This window comes from Sturnira hondurensis, unplaced genomic scaffold, assembly GCF_014824575.4.
Source record: "Sturnira hondurensis isolate 20B ecotype Veracruz unplaced genomic scaffold, ASM1482457v3 Scaffold0013378, whole genome shotgun sequence".
In the NCBI taxonomy this organism is placed as follows: Eukaryota; Metazoa; Chordata; class Mammalia; order Chiroptera; family Phyllostomidae; genus Sturnira; species Sturnira hondurensis.
Window position 1 is genome coordinate 1,492,946 of NW_028086009.1, and position 5,959 is coordinate 1,498,904.

The window sequence follows — 5,959 nt, forward strand, 5'->3', positions numbered from 1 at the left end:
AGGGTTAGCTCTTCCTTAAATGCTTTGTAGAATTCTCCTGTGAAACCATCTGGTCCAGGGGTTCTGTGTGACGGGAGTTTTTTGGTTACTGCTTCAATTTCATCTGCTGTTATTGGTCTGTTCAGGCTTTCTACTTCTTCTTCATTGAGTTTTGGAGGATTATATTTTTCTAGAAATCTGTCCATTTCACATAGGTTTTCAAATTTCTTGGCATACAGTTCTTCATAGTAATTTCTTACAATCCCTTCTGTTTCTGTGGTATCAATTGTAATCTCTCCGTTTTCATTTCTCATTGTGTTTATTTGTGTCCTCTCTCTTCTTTTCTTGATGAGCCTACTTAAAGGCTTGCCGATTTTGTTTATCTTTTCAAAGAATTAACTCCTGGATTCATTGATCTTTAGAATTGTGCTTTTAGTCTGTATGTCACTTAATTCTGCTCTGATCTTGGTTATTTCCTTCCTTCTACTTGCTCTGGACTGTCTTTGTTGTTGTTCCTCAAGTTCTTGCAGGCATAGAGTTAGGTTGTTTGTTTGAAATGTTTCTATCTTCTTTAGGTAAGCCTGTATTGCTATGAACTTCCCTCTCAGGACTGCCTTCATTGTGTCCCATAAGTTTTGGGTTGTTGTGAGTTCATTTTTACTTGTTTCCAGAAACTTTTTGATATCTTCCCTAATTTTATTCTTGACCCATTCATTGTTTAATAGCATGCCATTCAATTTCCATGATTTTGAGTGTCTGGGGTTTTTTCCTTTGGGATTGGGTTCTAGTTTCAGTCCCTTGTGGTCAGACAAAATGCTTGGTATGATTTTAATTTTCTTGAATTTGTTCAAGAAATGAACAAATGAGCCCTTTGTTCAAGGGCTCATTTTGTGCCCTATCATGTGGTCTGTCTTTGAAAATGTTCCATGTGCATTTGAAAAGAATGTGCATTTAGCTTCTTTGGGATGAAGGGCTCTATATATATCAGTTAAGTCCATTTCATCTAGGGCATTGTTCAATGCCACAATATCTTTGTTGATATTTTGTTTGGAAGATCCGTCCATTTTTGACAGTGGGGTATTAAAATCCCTGACTATAATTGTGTTGCTGTCAATATCTTTCTTGAAGTCCTCTAAGATTTTCCTTATATATTTCGCTGCTCCTATGTTGGGTGCATATATATTTACAATGTTAATGTCTTCTTGGTGGATTCTTCCCTTGAGTATCATGAAGTGATCTTCTGGGTCTCTCTTTATGGCCCTTTTTTGAAGTCTATTTTGTCTCATATGAGTATTGCTACCCTGCCTTTCTTTTCTTGTCCGTTTGCTTTGAAAATTTGTTTCCAGCCCTTCACTTTTAGTCCATGTAGGTCTTTTGTCCTGAGGTGGGTCTCTTGTAGGCAGCATATGTGTGGGTCATGCTTTCTAATCCATTCGGCTATTTTATGTCTTTTGATTAGGGCATTTAATCCATTTACATTTAAGGTTATTATTGATAGGTACTTATTCATTGCCATTTTTGTACCTGTGTTCCTCTCTGTCTTTCTCTTTTCCTTCCTTTCCTTAGAGCAGTCCTTTTAGCATCTCTTGCAGAGCTGGTTTGGTGTAAACATATTCCTTTAGACTTCTTTTGTCTTGGAAGCTCTGTATTTGGCCTTCCATCTTGATTGAGAGCCTGGCTGGGTAAAGTGGCCTTGGTTGCCGGCCGCTGGTTCTCATTACTTGGAATATTTCTTGCCATTCTCTCCTTGCTTGGAGTGTTTCCATTGAGAAGTCAGTAGCTAACCTTACTGGGGCTCCCTTGTATGTTACTGCCTTTTTCTCCCTTGCTGCCTTTAAGATTCTCCTTTTTTCTTGGAATTTTACCATTTTAATGATGATGTGTCTTGAAGTGGGCCTCTTTGGGTTCCTCTTGATTAGGACTCTCTATGATTTCTGGATTCGTGAGAGTTTTTCTCTCATCAAATTAGGGAAATTTTCCCTCATTATTTTTGAAATAGGTTTTCTATTCCTTGTTCTTCTTCTCCTTCTAGTATCCCTATTATTTGGATATTATTACATTTCATATTGTCTTGCATTTCTCTTAATCCCTCTTCATTCTTTCTGAGCCTCTTTTCCTTTTCTTGCTCTTTCTGGATGTATTTTTCCTACTTTGTCCTCCAAGTTACTGATCCAATCTTCTGCTTCATTGATTCTACTTTTGATTCCTTCTACTGTGTTCTTCAATTTGAAAATTGTATTCTTCATTCTCTCTTGTCCCTGCTGATAGTATCTATTTCCTTTTTCATGTTGATATATTTTATGGTGAGTTTATTGTAGTTCCCCTGTAGTTTCTGGTAGCTCATTGTGAACTCTTTGAACTTCCTGATAACCAGTGCTTTGAATTCAATATCTGATAGTTGACTTGCCTCTATTTCATCTAACATTCTTTCTGTGGCTTCCTCCTTTCCTGTCATTTGGGGGTTGTTGTTTTTTTGTCTTCCCATTGTTTGTGAGCCTCTTCTTGTTAGCCTCAGCTTCTTAAATTGATCTGTTCTGATTCCTTGGGTTTGTGGTGTGAACTTATGTGGTGGAATGCCCGTAAAATTCAATGGTGCAGACTCCTTTGGTTATCCTGCTGTTCTCTGCTTCCACCTACTCCTTTTTTGTTTGTGTGTGATCAATTGGAAGGGGCGGCAAAGTGGTTTATGACAGCAGGAGAGTATTCTATGATATTTATAGTAACAGCCAGTAGAGAAGAGATAGGTGATCCCCTGGCTATGTACAGAGATAACCGTAATCTTCAACCCAACTAGCCACTTTTTAGAAAAGATGGAAGGAAGATAAGGCTCTTGTTGTGGAGGGAAGGTTTGTGATTTGGATCTAGAAAGGAATNGATAGGACACTTCCACTTCTTTTGTGTCCTATCATGTGGTCTATCTTTGAAAATGTTCCATGTGCATTTGAAAAGAATGTGCACTTAGCTTCTTTGGGATGAAGGGCTCTATATATATCAGTTAAGTCCATTTCATCTAGGGCATTGTTCAATGCCACAATATCTTTGTCAATATTTTGTTTGGAAGATCCGTCCATTTTTGACAGTGGGGTATTAAAATCCCTGACTATAATTGTGTTGCTGTCAATATCTTTCTTGAAGTCCTCTAAGATTTTCTTTATATATTTGGGTGTCCTATGTTGGGTGCATATATGTTTACAATGTTAATGTCTTCTTGGTGGATTCTTCCCTTGAGTATCATGAAGTGATCTTCTGGGTCTCTCTTTATGGCCCTTTTCTGAAGTCTATTTTGTCTCATATGAGTATTGCTACCCTGCCTTTCTTTTCTTGTCCGTTTGCTTTGAAAATTTGTTTCCAGCCCTTCACTTTTAGTCCATGTAGGTCTTTTGTCCTGAGGTGGGTCTCTTGTAGGCAGCATATGTGTGGGTCATGCTTTCTAATCCATTCGGCTATTTTATGTCTTTTGATTAGGGCATTTAATCCATTTACATTTAAGGTTATTATTGATAGGTACTTATTCATTGCCATTTTTGTACCTGTGTTCCTCTCTGTCTTTCTCTTTTCCTTCCTTTCCTTAGAGCAGTCCTTTTAGCATCTCTTGCAGAGCTGGTTTGGTGTAAACATATTCCTTTAGACTTCTTTTGTCTTGGAAGCTCTGTATTTGGCCTTCCATCTTGATTGAGAGCCTGGCTGGGTAAAGTGGCCTTGGTTGCCGGCCGCTGGTTCTCATTACTTGGAATATTTCTTGCCATTCTCTCCTTGCTTGGAGTGTTTCCATTGAGAAGTCAGTAGCTAACCTTACTGGGGCTCCCTTGTATGTTACTGCCTTTTTCTCCCTTGCTGCCTTTAAGATTCTCCTTTTTTCTTGGAATTTTACCATTTTAATGATGATGTGTCTTGAAGTGGGCCTCTTTGGGTTCCTCTTGATTGGGACTCTCTGTGTTTCCTGAATTTGTGTGACTTTTTGTCTCATCAAATTAGGGAAGTTTTTCATCATTACTTTCTCAAATAGGTTTTCTATCCCTTCTTCTTCTTCTCTTTCTAGTATCCCTATTATTCAGATATGATTACATTTCATATTGTCTTGCATTTCTCTTAATCCCTCTTCATTCTTTCTGAGCCTCTTTTCCTTTTCTTGCTCTTTCTGGATGTTTTTTCCTACTTTGTCCTCCAACTTGCTGATCCAATCTTCTGCTTCATTGATCCTGCTTTTGATCCTTCTACTGTGTTCTTCAGTTCAGAAATGGTATTCTTCATTTCCTCCCAAAGAGTCTGTGGTAGACCCAGTGCCAGGAGTGGGCCGAGGCTGCAACCTGTCTCCACGCTGGTCCCTCGGACCTTATTGTCTTGCAGCCTCCTTACCGTCTGGTCTTTCAATGTCTGCTACAATTTCTGGTCTTTTATTTTCATATATGCTGGGGTACTCCTGGCTGTTTGCTATGCTCCTCCATAGATCGGCCAGGTTTTTCTCCCATGTGTAGGGGAAAGTAGAATCCACTCCGTCCTACTCCATCACCATCTTCCTCTCCCCAAATTTCTTGATTCTGATGTAGAAACTCTAATTTGAAAGAATCTCCAAGAAATCTTATTAAGTAAATAAAGCAAGGGGCAACTAGTGAACAAAACATTTGTGCATAAGAAGGGTAAAAATAAAAGTATATATATTTTTTTCTACATGCACAGAATAGCTCCAGAAGACTACCCTGAACATTAGTAACACTGGATCCTGTGGTGGAGGATGGAAGAGCAGGAAGGGAAGCTAGCTAGGGTAAGGACAGGAGAGAGATTTTTTTATTGAACACCTTTTCATACCTTTAGAATTTTGTCTTGTGAATGCTTTACATCAGGGGTGTCCAACCTTTTGGCATCTTTGGACCACACCGGAAGAAGAGTTGTCTTGGGCCACGCACATTAAATCTACAAACACTAACAAAAATTTTCATGAGCAAAAACAAAAGGTCAGTACATAATTTTATGATATCTACCACCACAGATAATCAAAAAAGTCCTCCCATAATAACCCTTGTTATGCAATGGCTTTTTCAATAATCATTTAAAATAATCACACAAGTCCCAAGTTTGTGATCACTAATATAGAAAGTGTACATATCTAGTAATAAAATATCACTGGTGGTTTTTTAATATTTTTATTATAAAAGTAAAAGAAAAGAGGGCAACATAAAACTAATGGGACATTTGACATTGTATTTGAGAAAGTAGTCCATCAATATCTGGTTTAATAGAAGTAGTTGCAATTCTCAGTTTGCAGTTCTCCAGGTGCTCTTCAGATATTTTGGTTCTAATTTTACTCTTAATGTGTTTCATTCTTGAAAACAGTTGCTCCAAATGTAGGTGCTGCCACATAGTGTTGACATGAATAAGGCATGATTGTGAAGCAAGGGATATTTGTTTCTGGGAAGATAGGACCTATAAAAGTCCAGTAAGGGGGCATGATGAAATTTTTTCTTTCAGTTGAATGTCAGATTGCAGCTCCATGCATTTCCTTTGAAAATTGGCAGGTAACATATTTATGTCAACTAAAAATGGAGTTGCAAATATAGCAAAATATTGATTATTTTCCCAGAAATCTTGACATCTGTTTTCAAATTCCTTTTTTTCATTGTTGTTTAAGCATAGTTAGTTATCTCAATTTTCACCCCACTATGGCCTAAAGAAAACAGCAGTAAAATGAAAAGGAATCCAATTATATGGGAAAATACATTTGCCAATGATACCTCAGACAAGGGTTTAATCTCCAAAATATAGGAAAAATTCACACAACTCCACTCCAGGAAGACAAACAACTCAATTATAAAATGGCAAAGGACTTGAACAGATACTGCTCTAAGGAGGACATACAGAGAGACCAGAGACATGTTTTCAAACTCTTATATCAAATCAAAAAACAAGGCTTCATTTTCACTATTCACAGGACTGTGTTTAGCCAACATATCAAAATGCATAAAATTGTTTGCCTCAATTTGAA